This window comes from Carica papaya, chromosome 3, assembly GCF_054855325.1.
Source record: "Carica papaya isolate Zhongbai chromosome 3, ASM5485532v1, whole genome shotgun sequence".
In the NCBI taxonomy this organism is placed as follows: domain Eukaryota; kingdom Viridiplantae; phylum Streptophyta; class Magnoliopsida; order Brassicales; family Caricaceae; genus Carica; species Carica papaya.
The window spans coordinates 24567484-24582985 of NC_142311.1; the positions used below are offsets into that span (position 1 = coordinate 24567484).

At 34.6% G+C, this 15502-nt stretch overlaps 1 pseudogene; it reads right to left on the bottom strand.

Moving 5' to 3' along the window:
- Positions 1–11038: 11038 nt before the first annotated feature.
- The window catches only part of LOC148267362 (uncharacterized), a 32525-nt pseudogene continuing 28061 nt past the window's right edge, over positions 11039–15502 (bottom strand).

The window sequence follows — 15502 nt, forward strand, 5'->3', positions numbered from 1 at the left end:
TAAAAAGAAAAAGAGAAAAGAAAAGAGAGTGAGAGAAAATTAGAGTGGAAAAATGAAGATCAAAAGGAAAAAGAAAGAGAGATGCATTCGACCATAGAAAAGAATGAGGGAAAGAAAATGAGCTTTTATACTAAATAAGAGATGTGAGGAAACCTTTATTTTCTAGCAAGCCAATTATTATACTCATGTACAAGGAAGCTTGTTTCTCAACTAACGAACTTGACCCTTCTTTGCCAAGTGTTATGTTTGAAATTTTGCAAGAATTTAGCGATGTTTTTTCCGATGATCTACCTCAAGGTTTACCACCTTTGAGAGGGATTGAGCATCAAATTGACTTCATTCCTGGGGCTGCCATACCAAATGGACCAGCCTATAGGAACAATTCCAAGGAGACCAAAGAGCTTTAAAGGCAAGTGGAGGAGCTCTTACAAAAGTGGCACATTCGAGAAAGTTTAAGTCCATGAACAGTGCCCATCTTATTAGTACCCAAAAAAGATGGTAGTTGGCGTATGTGTGTTGATTGTAAAGCCGTCAACCAAATAATGGTAAAATATCGACACCCAATACCTTGACTTAATGATATGTTAGATGAGTTGCATGGTGCTTGTCAAAATTGATCTTAAAAGTGGTTATCACCAAAAAAGAATGAAACCAGGAGATGAATGGAAAACTGCTTTTAAAACAAAACAAGGGTTATGTGAGTGGTTGGTTATGCCATTTGGCTTAACTAAGGCGCCAAGTACTTTCATGCGTTTAATGAATCATGTTTTACATGAATTTATTAGAAAGTTTCTGGTTGTCTACTTCGATGACATTCTTGTGTATAGCAAATCTATTGATGAGATGTCATGCATTTGAGGCAAGTGTTTGACACATTGCGCAAATTTCAACTATATGCTAACATGAAGAAATGTACATTTTGCATTGATCGCATCATTTTCTTAGGATATGTCGTGAGTGCAAAAGGAATCGAGGTAGATAGTGAAAAGGTAAAGGGTATTCAAGAGTAGCTGACACTTAAAAGTGTAAGTTAGGTGCGTAGTTTTCATGGTTTGACAAGTTTCTATAGGAGATTTGTATAAGATTTTAGTGTCGTTGCTGCCCCTTTAACTGAAATCATGAAAAAAGATCAGGGGTTTGTTTGGGGAAAAGAACAAGAACATACATTTTCCTTACTGAAAGAAAAGTTATGTAATGCGCCTTTATTAAGATTGCCTAATTTTGATTCAACTTTTGAAATTGAATGTGATGCCTCTGGGCTTAGGATAGGTTGATAGCGATCAAATGCACAAAAGCTCAAATGTTGCTAATCAAAAAGCTCAACTTTGTGAAGATGATAATTTAATTAACATTGTTGGTCCAATGACACGTTCAAGAAGAAAGAAAATACAAGAAGCCTTGAAGAATTTGATTAGCACAAGTCTTTCACTAGAATGCTCCAAGGCCCACAATGTGAAGTCTATAATTGTGAATTTCATGACCATTTCAGATCATGGGCCAATAAGGGCTAATGGATCATATTATGGGCTAATGGCCCATAATATGGCCTAAAATTAGTGCAAAAGCATTGCTGGTTCAAGACTATACTCTTTTATAAATTATAGTCAACAATAATGACTTGAATTTGAAGTTGAAGGACATCAATAAATCTGATCATTTATGAACAAGATTGGTGTCTTCAAAAGCATTAAAACTCTTCACTGGATGATGAAAAATCAGCATGGAGTAAAAAGAAGTCAATCTTGGAAAAATGAATTCAAAGAAGACTAGAATCCCAAGTCATTAATTAGTCTTGAATTTTTCTTTATTAGTTTTTATTTCCAAAGTTAATTTTAAGTAATTTACTTTTGAATTTCATGCTCCCTATGACCTATAAATAGATCCGCATTCTACTTGTAAAAATGAGATTGAAATTACATACTTGTTAAGGGTTTTCCTTAATTTGCTAGTCTCTTTAAGCTAGTTTGGGTCTTGCAAGTTGCTTGCAAAACTTATTAGGTTTATCAACTAGGATTCTTCCTCCTAGTTGTGGCACCTTGGCCTTTTCTTCTTTCTCCTCTGTAATTCAAAGGTGATAGGTTTAATATACCTATTATTGTTGGGTTCATTAGATTTAGAGGTGGGTAACAGTAATTCAATTTTTCTACCTTTTTGTGATTCAAAGGTGGTAGGTTTGATATACCTACTGTTGTTGGGTTCAAATAGGTTGGGTTGGGTTGCTTAGAAGATTTCCATAATTCTTTCTTTTGGTGTAATTCAAAGGTGTTGAGTTTGATATGCTCAATGTTGTTGAGTTCATCCAAGATTAAAGATTGGCTGAACTAGATCAAGGAATGATCTAGTTCTTATGCAGGATAAAAGACCCGTTGCTATCATAGATGCTGTTCTTATGTAGGATAAAAGACCCATTGATTACTTCAGTGAGAAGCTCAATGGTGCACAATTGAATTATTCCACCTATGACAAAGAGTTTTATGCTTTGGTAAGAGCATTAGAGACATGGCAACATTATTTGTTACCAAAAGAATTTGTGATTCACACCGATGATGAATCTTTGAGGCATTTGAAAGGGCAAGGCAAGCTTAATAAACGACATACAAAATGGGTAGAATTCATAGAGTCCTTCCCATATGTGATCCAATATAAGCAAGGAAAAGAAAATGTGGTAGCTGATGCGCTTTCAAGAAGGTACAGTCTTATCTCTACTCTTTCTACAAAATTATTGAGATTTGAGCCTTTCAAAGAATTGTATGTGCATGATAGTGATTTTTTAAATGTTTATTTGGCTTGTGAACATGCGGTATTTCAAGACTTTTATAGGTGTGATGGTTTTCTATTTAAAAAGGGAAAATTATGTGTGCCTAATAGTTCTATTAGGGAGTTGCTTGTTCGTGAAGCACATAGTGTTGGTTTAATGGGACATTTTGGGATTGGCAAAACTTTGAGCATTTTACATGAACATTTCTTTTGGCCTAATATGCGCAAACATGTTGAGAAAATTTGTGTGTAGTGCATCTCATGTAGGCAAACTAAGTCTAAAGTTCAACCACATGGATTATATATGACATTACCTATTCCTACACATCATTGAGTTGATATTTCTATGTACTTTTTGTTGGGTTTGCCTAGGACTAGAAAAGGCCGAGACTGAATATTTGTTGTTGTTTATCATTTTTCCAAAATGGCACACTTTATACCATGTCACAAAATAGATGATGCCACACACTTAGCGGATTTGTTTTTCCGCGAAGTTGTTAGAATGCATGGCATTCCTAAAATCATTGTGTCCGATAGGGATGTTAAGTTTTTAAGCTACTTTTGGCGAGTTTTGTGGTCCAAACTTGGGACCAAACTTTTATTTTCTACTACTTCACATCCACAAACAGATGGTCAAACTGAAGTAGAAAATGGAACACTTGGTACATTATTACGTGCTTTAATTGGAAGGAATGTTAAAACTTGAGAAGATATACTACTATTTGTTGAATTTGCTTATAATCAGAGTACACATTGTTCTACTGGGTTTTCTCCTTTTGACATTGTGTATGGTTTTTATCCCTTGACTCCACTTGATTTGTTGCCTATTCCTATAAGTGACATTTCTAATTTGGATGGACATAAGAAAGCAAAAATGGTTAAAGCAATTCATGAAAAAGCAAGGCAGAACATTGAAAAGAAAAATGAACAAGTAGCATCCCATGTCAATAAAGGAAGGCGCAAGATTTCATTTGAACCCGGAGATTGGGTGTGGGTTCATATGCGCAAGGAACAATTTCTATCAAAAAGGAAATCTAAGTTGGATGCTTGTGGGATGGTCCATTTCAAATCATAGCCAAAATCAATGAAAATGCCTACAAAGTGGATCTACCAGGTGAATATAGTGTTTCGGCTACATTTAAAATATCTTATTTATTCCCTTTTGAAATTGATGCAGGAATTAATTCAAGGACGAATCCTTTTGAGGGGAGGGGGAATGATGCAAACAAGGCTAAAAACACTCAAGATACTCAAAGAGCATCAGAAGGTGACTTGGAGCAAATTTCAAATGATGTAAACACAAATACAGTTCCAAACCTGGAAAGTTTTAGCAGACCAGTAACAAGATCAAAGGCAAAGAAGCTTAAAGAGTTGCTCCAAGTTTTTACTCAAAAACATGTGGATGATGGGCTGACCAATTTTGGAAAGTTCAAATATGAGATTTTTTAATAGCCCAAATTCGTAACTTTAATTGGATTTAAGTGATTTGGATAATTTGGGCTTGTTTGAATGTTGTTGATAATGGATGAATAAGCCTTGTGTATGGGTTGGATTAGTTGAATTGTTTTAAGTATTTTGGATTGTTTTATTTTAGTTTGATTTAATTAAGCCCATATAGTTAAGTATAAATCATTTTGGGCTTAAATTTTGTCTTAGTGTCATTACAAGAATGAGCCCATAACTATATGGTGCCACAAACAATTAGTGGTATTGGTTAAGAAGATTGGAGTTACAAGGAGTTACATAACAATTACATGTCTATAATTAGCCTAGTTATTGTTGGAGTTACAATTGTAATTACCACATAATTAATCTAGTTATTGTAGGAGTTACAATTGTAGTTATTGTCTTGTAACTTATCATTGATTTCTTTGGCTATAAATACCAAAGGAACTCTTCTTTGTGGACATTAAGAGTTGTAATCAAGCATTTCAGAATTAAGTTGAGAGCGTTTTGGCTTTCTTTTCACTTTATGCACAAGGTGTTAATTTGAAATACAATTGTTATCACTTGTATTTCAATTTTGATTTCCTATTTCAATTGTTCTCAGTGCTTGTTTGGATTGGGTTCAAGGGATATCATTTATCTTTCTTGGGTTCTCTTTAACTTCTACCATTTGGGTGATTGAACAAATTTAATTCTTTTTTTACTTGTGATCTAAATTCCGTTCTAAACCGATTGAAGAGTTCTAAAATTCAAGCAAGGGGTCTTGGGGTTCCGCATCACCTAGGAACGTCTTTAAGATTTTACTTATTAATAGCTTTGAGAACTAGAAAAACCCAGTTTTGATTGTCGAAGTCAACCGCGTGACCCACTTAACTAAATTGCCTTTTCTCTTAGTTTAGAACTAATTGCCATTGGGTACCAAAGCAACTCAAATAATTACATATTTGGGCTGCTCGGATGGCTATATGCTGCAGGATCGCACGTTTAACTGGCCCTCTTTAAACGGTTAACACTAACAATAATATATCTATAGAGAAATAAATAAATACCTAAACTTCAGTAAAATCAAAATTAAATCAATTAGATCTCATAATACAAACTAGACTTTTATTAGACCTGTTAATTGGGAAAAGAAAAGTTAATCAGCCACTCATGGTGGGATTAACACAAAAAAATAGGGTTCTGAATATTGAAAAGAGGAAGAAGAAGGTAGAAAACTTTTAGAAGTTGCAGAGTGCGGCACTAGGAAGAAAATCCCCTCGTTTTATGTCGGCTGCTTCCTTTTACAACTAAAAGAATTAAGGTTTCCATTTGGCTTTATTCCAATGATTTTGGCACTTATCTTATTTTCCAAATCATCTTCTCTTTAATTTTTGGTTGCTAATCCTAGTTGCAGCAGGATTCTCTCTTTTGAATCCCAAGAGCGCGCCTTTTTTAAATCAGCAACTACATGTGACTTAAGCCTTGGTCAAGGCTTGGTCGAGTGTAATCTTGACTCCCTCTTGTTGCCTTGGCTACTAGTCAAGCCCAAGGATTGGTTGTGCTTATCCTTTTTATTGAGACTTAAGCCTTGGGCGAGGCTTACTTCAGTGTATCTGAGATTTGTGATCATGTCGATACCTTAGCCTTGCCTGAGACTTGAGTGTGTGCTCCAAAGTCTATTGCTGCTGCTAAGTCTAAACCTTGCCCAAGGCTTAAATGGTGATAGAAACTGTTTTGCAGTTCTTGCTCTTTTTACACTGTTCTTCCATATTTGGGCTTTGTCTCCTTTTCTATGTCAAAAAGGACAAAATAACTTTAATTAGATAGTAAATAGTTCAATTAAGCACTCAAAAGTGGATGATGAGGATGTTATTTTTGCACACTATCAAACTCCATCATACTTATCTTGTGCTTTCCCTCAAGCACTACACAGTACATACCATGAATCCTCATCTCCTCACTTTCAACTCACCTAATCGCAATCATTCCATCACAACTTGCATGTTACACCTCAACCCTCGAGTTACAAAAATAACCATCAACTAATAGTTTATAGGATTGAGTTTCATGGAAGCATATTAATGAAAAACCGTTTTATGTGAGGGTAAACCTTTGTGATAAATGCACCCGATTACTCAGTTAGGATCGATCTCAAGTGACTAGAGGAGTAGTTTATTATATATGCTCTATTTTTCATAATTTCTTTTATTGTGAGTGTATTTCACGCTCCATCTCACACTTTTAACCCAAACATGTTTTTGATAATGAGTGCGTTTTACGCTCTATTTCATCCATCACATGCTAGCTAATTTGTTTTAATCATTCAAACTTTAATTTTTTTTTGTTTTAATGTGTAGTCCTAGACATGAACCATAGAATTCTAGGCACACATATCCGAACAAGTTGTAGAGTTCTTTCTAAATATTGACATTCACTTAAAAATAAAAGAAAATTAATTTTTGAATAGGCGATCCCCAAACAAGTCATGTTTAAAATACATAATAAAAAATAATCATTCATAGTATGAAAAGATGAAAAACAAGTTATAGTTCCTAGAAAATTGTTATAATTGCAATTCAATTTTTAAAATATATTATTTGAGCTGCTTTAAAATAATAGAGACAGTTGTGAAGATCAGAATCAAAAACCATTGGGAGCGTATGTGTGGTGTGGCAAAAATTAGGCAAGCTCAAAACACCTAGACTGAAGTGCTAAAAAAAAGCTAGATGCCTAAGATACAGAATGCATAATGCCTCTCCTCCACACTTAAACTACACATTATCCCTAGTGCGAGCGAAGAATGCATAAATAAGAGAGAAAAGGCAGTATAAGATAAAAAAAAGAGGAAAAAAGTGATTTGGGATAATTTGGGATTGTTTGAGTCTTATTGATAATTGATGAATAAGCCCTGTGTATGGGTTGGATTAGTTGAGTTGTTTTAAGTATTTTGGATTGTTTTATTTTAGTTTGAATTAATTAAACCCATATAGTTAAGCATAACTCATTTTGGGTTTAAGTATTGTCTTAGTGTTATTACAAGAATGAGCCCATAACTATATGGTGCCACAAATAATTAGTGGTGTTGGTTAAGAAGATTGGAGTTACAAGGAGTTACATAACAATTACATGCATAAATTAGCCTAGTTATTGTTGGAGTTACAATTATAATTACCACATAACTAACCTAATTATTGTGGGAGTTACAATTGTAGTTATTGTATTGTAACTTATCATTGATTTCTTTGGCTATAAATACCAAAGGAACTCTTCTTTGTGGACATCAAGAGTTGTAATCAAACATTTTAGAATTGAGTTGAGAGCGTTTTGGCTTTCTTTTCACTTTATGCACAAGGTGTTGATTCGGAATACAATTGTTATCACTTGTATTTTAATTTTGATTTCCACAGGGCATGTGAACTTATATACTGTTTTAGCTTTGCTCGATTTTTTTGTTTGGGAATAAAACCTATTACTATCTGCTAGATCCAAGTCTTGCCCGAGGTTTGTTCCTTCTCTAACAACTTGTTTCACGAACTCTTTTTCTTTTCATGTTTTTTTTTTCCGTATCTCATCTTTATCTCCTATCTTGCAATAAAATATAGAAAATAGTTTGGATTTAATAGCATTTCATTAAGTTTGATAGCTCAAAATTTGGCAATAAAAATGTCGTTTTTATACACTATTAGCCGACACTATCAGCCCGCACCTGCGCGCACGATTGTGCATTGTGCACTCTGGCATGTATGCAAGTGTTTGCTCTTGCATCTTGTGCATGCATGCCCTGTGCCTTGTCAGTTCATGGACACCCCTGACGTGGTCTTCTCCCATTCGCCAGCAGCTTTCTTCCACCCACCCGCCACATGTCCACTGTCTACCTACGACCCTAACAAATCCAAAGACCTTTACTTACGGGCACCAAACATGGAATACATCCACCACTTTCTGGCCTACTCCTTTTCCGGCCACAAGGACGCACCAAACATCCTATCCAAAATAGAACCCTATTTCTTATGGTGTATGGTGCATAAGCGGCGGGTGAACCTCGTGTTTTGGATTGCCATATAGTTTGCCAACATCATCTCCTTCTAGTTGCCACTTATTCTGGGCTCAGTCATCACCTGACTCATTGTCAGCGTGAGGCGGAACCTCAAGGCCCTTGCTTGAACCTTAAAACTCTTCAATCGGTTTAGAACGGAATTTAGATCACAAGTAAAAAAAGGAATCAAATTTGTTCAGTCACCCAAATGGTAGAAGTTAAAGAGAACCCAAGAAAGATAAATGATATCCCTTGAACCCAATCCAAATAAGCACCAAACATAAATAAACCTTGCCCAAGGCTTGTGTCACGCACAGCAACCAACTTGAAGAAAAAGGTGCACTTTTTGAATATGAAAAAGATTTTATTCCAGTCGAGATCTGAGGACTGAAAATCAAGGGAAGATTATTTTGAAAAGTCAAGGATGAGCCAAAATCATTAGAATGATCCTAATCAAAGAAAAAAGAGAAACCCTAGCTTTTTTATGTTATAAAAATCGGGGCTGCTAAGATGAAAAAGGATATCTCTTCCTCTCCCTGCTACTCATAGCACCATCCACTGTCGCCGCATCTTCCCTTTATCTTCCCTCTTTTCTTTATTCTTAATGAACTCATTTCCACCATGAGTGATTGATTTGCTTTCTTTTCCTAGTTGACAAATTTAACAAACTTAGTGACATATTGTTAGATCAAATTGAGTAATCTAAGTTTTGTTTGAATCTTTGTATTTATTTACTTTCTACACCTACATATTTTGTTATTTTTTAATAGATTTGAATAGAGCCTGTCAAATGCAAGGTGGAACAACAAGTAGCTAGCCGAACCACTCAAATCTGTTATTATTTGAGCAGTTCTAGCACATAGTGGCGATCAGTGTTGCACTGAGAAGGTAAGTAATCTGGTTGACTAGTTCACGCGGATGAATTCGAAAAATTGATTCAAATTCTTCTAACTCTCAAGGTCGTTGACAAATTAAATCATATGGATGTTCCTATAACTATTTGTTCAGTGAAAATCCAGCTAAAGAACATTTTTTGTTTGGCAGAACATTTCTAATAACTATAACTGGTTTTTTTATATTTTTAAATGAAACTAATCTTTGCATCTATGATCAAATACATAACCAGAGTTTAGTTATTTTGTTAACTAGGAATATTTCTTATAATTGATCTATTTTCTAACTTATAGACATAAGTTTTATTATGTTCTATTCTTATTTTATATTTTACACTATGATTAATATTAAAACCTATAAAAATCTCATTGTTATTTTTCATTCGTTGGTTAAGAAAGAAATTTAGTTTCCAATTCCATATGGGTTCGATCCTGCTTACCACCACTACAGATTTGTTTTATTAGTTAATCAGGATTTTCTTTTTGGTGGATTCAACACCCATCAAATTTTGGCACTATTGCCAAGGAGTTGAGATTAACTAATCATTTTTCTTTTTATGACCAGGTCTGATCATGGAGAACCTATTCTATATAATCTAGAATCAAGAAAATCGCCAAGAGCCTAAGAAAACAAACCAAGCTGAAGAGGAAAACATGTCAACAGAATACGATTTTTACAAAAAAGCACAACCTTTGAAACAAAAGGAGAAACATAGCAGATGGTCAACGAATGCACTTTGAGGGAGCTAGCAACACTGTTTATCAACTAGCAACCCCTTTACATCACTTGTTCAGATTTAAGCGTAGCTTTTGAGTTGAAATCTGGCTTAATCCACTTGTTGTCCAAGTTTAGAGGATTTGGGAATGAGAACATACATAAGCACCTCAAAGAATTCCATATTGTGTGCTCAAGTATGGAGCCGCAAAGAGTCTCTGAAGAATAAATAAAATTGAGAGTGTTCCCTTTGTTTAATGATGCAACTAAAGATTTATTGTTTTATTTAACCCCTAATTCGATTACTACTTGGACGGATATGATAAAAATGTTTCTAAATAGATTTTTTTCGCCTCCAGAGCTACTAGAATAAGGAAGGAAATATATGGGAAAAAATAAAAGGATTCAAAGAGTCTCCATGATTATTGGGAAAGGTTTAAGTAGTTGTGTGCAAGCTACCCACAACATGACATATTAGAATAGTCCCTCATTCATTATTTTCATGAATGACTCCGCCCATAGAGAGAAGAATGTTTGATGCAACTAGTGGCAATACCATTGTAAATAAAACACTCCACCAAGCTAGAGAATTGATAGCAATCATGCGGCCACTTTGCAGCAATTTAGGAACACGTGAAACACCGCAAGAATGGTGAATGAGGTAAGTATTTCTTCTCTTGAATCTCAAATTTAACAACTAATTACTTTGGTGTGAAATATGGTTACAAGAAGTACACAATAGGTTAGAATTTGTGGAATTTATGCACATCCTCAACATCCTGCAAACATGTGTCCTACACTTTAAGATAATGATCTGCAGCAAGTTAATGCGATTGGAGGATTCCCCAACCAGCCGTAAGGGAGATATGAGCCCTATCCCATCACTTACAAACCGGGATTGAGGTCATCCTAACTTTGGCTATGGAGCAAGTCAACAAAATTTCTAACAACACCAGCCAAGACCACCTCCACATCAATAACTAGTACCTCCAAAACAAAATATGTCTCTTGAAGAAATTGTTAAATCATTAGCTACTAACACTCAGCAATTCCAACAAGAAACTCAATAGTTCCAATGGGAATGTAGAGCTAGTATCTAGAATCTAAAAATTAAAACAAGACAACTAGCAATATCTACAAGTAAGCTAGAATCCCGAGGCAAACTGCCATTTCAACCCAAGGTTAATCCAAAACAAAACATAAGTGCTATCACTTTGAGAAACTGTAAGGAATTGTTGAAAAGTCACTGTCAGGTAACTCGTGGGCAAGGCTTACAGAAAAGTACATAACCATAAGCAATTATCAATGATAAGGCCGATAGAGCTGAGCCATATTTTAACTAGCCAACATTGTTCATAATCTCTCCACCATTTCCATAAATATTTGCTCAATTAAGGAAGGAAAAGGAAAATAAGGAGATCCTAGAAATTTTTCACAAAGTCAAGATAAACATTCCTTTACTCAATGTAATTAAGTAGGTACCTCAATATGCCAAATTTTTAAAGGAGCTATGCACCAACAAGAAAAGGTTGAGCTTACAATGAGAGAGTAAGTGTGGGAGAAAATGTTTTAGCTATAATTTAGAAAAAATTACCCCTCCCCCAAAAATGCAAGGACATTAGTATGTTTGTTATTTCTTACAAGATAGCAGTTTAGAACTAAAGAAAGTCGTGTGTGATTTAGGAGTATTAATAAATGTCATGCCTTTTTTCATTTATTCAAGGTTAAATACTGATCGTCCTTTAAAATAAACAAGTGTTATAATTCAGCTAGCTGATAAATTAGTTGTTTATCCTAAAGGAATTCTAGAGGATGTGCTTGTCAAAGTTGATAATCTTATTTTTTCTGTTGATTTTTATGTGTTAGATATGGAGGATGATAAATCATCTAACTCCTATGATATTTTGCTCAAAAGACCTTTCCTTAGTACGGCCAAGACGAAGATAGATCTGCAGGATGGTACACTCATTGTGGAATTTGATGAAAAAATGGCAAAATTTAATGTATATAGTGATACGAAGTATTATAGTGATGTGTCTTGTGTCTATGGAGAGTGGATACTATAGATCCTCTAAGTCAAACATAATTTAATTCAAGCCATGATGATAAGTTAAAAATTATGCTTTCTAATGATTTTGATGTGGATAGCTTAAAAATTTTAGAAGATAGATCTTGTTCCTAAAGAGAATCTACAAGATACAGTGTTCGAATTGGATGAACTTAAACCTCAAAGGAGTAGTGCATCATATGTTGACCTTCCTATTTCTGACATAAAAATTCTACCTTTTATTTTGCAGGCACCAAAATTGGAGCTTAAACGGCCGCCCAAATATTTGAAATATGTTTTCTTGGGAGGATAAAAGACCCTTCCAGCGACAAGTTCTAACGAGCTAAGTAGGTTATAAGAAGACAAACTGATTAGACTGCTTAAAAATTGATAATGTCTAGTCTAGGACATTAAACAAGTGCGCTTAATAGGAGGCAACCCATTTAGTTTTCTTATGTTTTTATTTTGAATTTCAGTTTATTTTTAGAATTCTTTTATTCATTTGTGATATTTTTTTATCATCTTTATTTTGACAAGAAATTTTTTTTCACTTACAGCTCACTAATGGAGAAGCCGCAAATAATCCATTGGGTTTTTAGTCTGCAGTGTTTGCATAAACCTTACCGAAGGCTTATGCCCCGAGCATATCTAGGATTTAATATGCTTGTTACCAACATAGATTATATTCAGCTTCCATCACACAACAATCACTCACCTTAGAAGTGATTCTGCTGAAACTACAGAAGATGGATGCCCACATGACTCACATCGAAACCTTGAGCCTCGAGATGGCCACCAGACTGCATAAAGTTAAAGAGCTAGCCCAGTCAGTAGCTCAAGCTTTGAAGACCGGCCCTCGCCCCAAGACTAGATGATGTTTCCCAGTGCATCCCACCTCCAAGTCAAGTAACCAAGGGAATTAATTTATCCCTTCATTATCTCTTTTATTTCATTACTCATTCTTTGTATCACATTGGGAACAATGTATAGTTTAAATGTGGGAGGCATTCTGAATCTTAGGTAGGTAGTTTTTCTTTTTAGTGTCTCATTTTAGGTATTAAACCTTGCCTAATTTTTGCCACACCACACATACACCACCAAAAATTTTTTGCTCCAATCTTCACAACTATCTCTATTATTTTTAGACAACTCAAATGGGATATTTCAAAAATTGAATTGCACTTATAACCATCTCCTAAGAATTGCAGCTTGTTTTTCATCTTTTCACACCTTGAAAAATTACATTTGATCGTGTATTTGAAGTATGACTTGTTTGGGGATTGCCCATTCAAAAAAATTAATTTTCTCTTATTTTTGAGTGAATGTCAATATTTTAAAAAAATTCTATTACAACTTGATGCGGAACCCCAAGACCTTTGCTTGAACCTTAGAACTCTTCAATCAGTTTAGAACGGAATTTAGATCACAAGTAAAAAAAGGAATCAAATTTGTTCAATCACCAAAATGGTAGAAGTTAAAGAGAAACCAAGAAAGATAAATGATATCCCTTGAACCCAATCAAAACAAGCACCAAGAACAATTGAAATAGGAAATCAAAATTAAAATATAAGTGATAACAATTTTATTCCAAATCAACACCTTGTGCATAAAGTGAAAAGAAATCCAAAATGCTCTCAACTCAATTCTGAAATGTTTGATTACAACTCTTGATGTCCACAAAGAAGAGTTCCTTTGGTATTTATAGCCAAAGAAATCAATGATAAGTTACAATACAATAACTACAATTGTAACTCCCACAATAACTAGGTTAATTATGTGGTAATTACAATTGTAACTCCAACAATAACTAGACTAATTATAGGTATGTAATTGTTATGTAACTCTTTGTACCTCCAATCTTCTTAACCAACACCACTAATTATTTATGGCACTATATAGTTATGGGCTCATTCTTGTAATAACAATAAGACAAGACTTAAGCACAAAATGAGTTATACTTAACTATATGGGCTTAATTAACTCAAACTAAAATAAAACGATCCAAAATACTTAAAACAACTCAACTAATCCAGCCGATACACAGGGCTTATTCATCCATTATCAATAAGACTCAAATAAGCCCAAATTATCCAAAATATCTTAAATCCAATTAAAGTTACGAATTTGGGCTGTTCAAAAAGCTCATATTTGGACTTTCCACAATTGGCCAGCCCATCATCCACATGTTTTTGAGTAAAAACTTGGAGCAACTCTTTAAGCTTCTTTGCCTTTGATCTTGTTACTGGTCCGCTGAAACTTTCCAGGTTTAGAACTATATTTGTGTTTACATCATTTGAAATTTACTCCAAGTCACCTTCTGATGCTCTTTGAGTATCTTGAGTGTTTTTAGCCTTGTTTGCATCATTCCCCCTCCCCTCAAAAGGATTCGTCCTCAAATCAATTCCTGCATCAATTTCAAAAGGGGATAAATCAGATATGTTAAATGTAGCCGAAACACTATACTCACTTGGTAGGACCACTTTGTAGGCATTTTCATTGATTTTGGCTATGATTTGAAATGGATCATCCCTATGAGCATCCAACTTAGATTTTCGTTTTGATGGAAATCGTTCCTTGCGCATATGTTCCCACACCCAATTTCCGAGTTCAAATGAAATCTTGCGCCTTCCTTTATTGACATGGGATGCTACTTGTTCATTTTTCTTTTCAATGTTCTGCCTTACTTTTTCATAAATTGCTTTAACAATTTTTGCTTTCTTATGTCCATCCAAATTAGAAATGTCACTTATAGGAATAGGCAACAAATCAAGTGGAGTTAAGGGATAAAAACCATACACAATTTCAAAAGGAGAAAACCCAGTAGAACAATGTATACTCCTATTATAAGCAAATTCAACAAATGGTAACATATCTTCCCAAGTTTTAATATTCCTTCCAATTAAAGCACATAATAATGTACCAAGTGTTCTATTTACTACTTCAATTTGACCATCTGTTTATGGATGTGAAGTAGTAGAAAATAAAAGTTTGGTCCCAAGTTTGGACCACAAAACTCGCCAAAAGTGGCTTAAAAACTTAACATCCCTCTCGGACACAAATGGCTTTAGGAATGCCATGCATTCTAACAACTTCGTGGAAAAAGAAATCCGCTATGTGTGTGGCATCATCTATTTTGTTATATGGTATAAAGTGTGCCATTTTGGAAAAACGATCAACAACAACAAATATTGAGTCTTGACCTTTTCTAGTCCTAGGCAAACCCAACAAGAAGTCCATAGAAATATCAACCCAATGATGTGTAGGAATGGGTAATGGCATATATAATCCATGTGGTTGAACTCTAGACTTAGCTTACCTACATGAGATGCACTGCGCACAAATTTTCTCAACATGTTTGCGCATATTAAGCCAAAAGAAATGTTCATGTAAAATGCTCAAAGTTTTGCCAATCCTAAAATGTCCCATTAAACCACCACTATGTGCTTCACGAACAAGCAATTCCCTAACAGAACTATTAGGCACATATAATTTTTCCTTTTTAAATAGAAAACCATCATGCCTATAAAAGTCTTGAAATACCTCATGTTCACAAGCCACATAAACAATTGAAAAATCACTATCATGCACATACAATTCTTTGAAATGCTCAAATCCCAATAATTTTG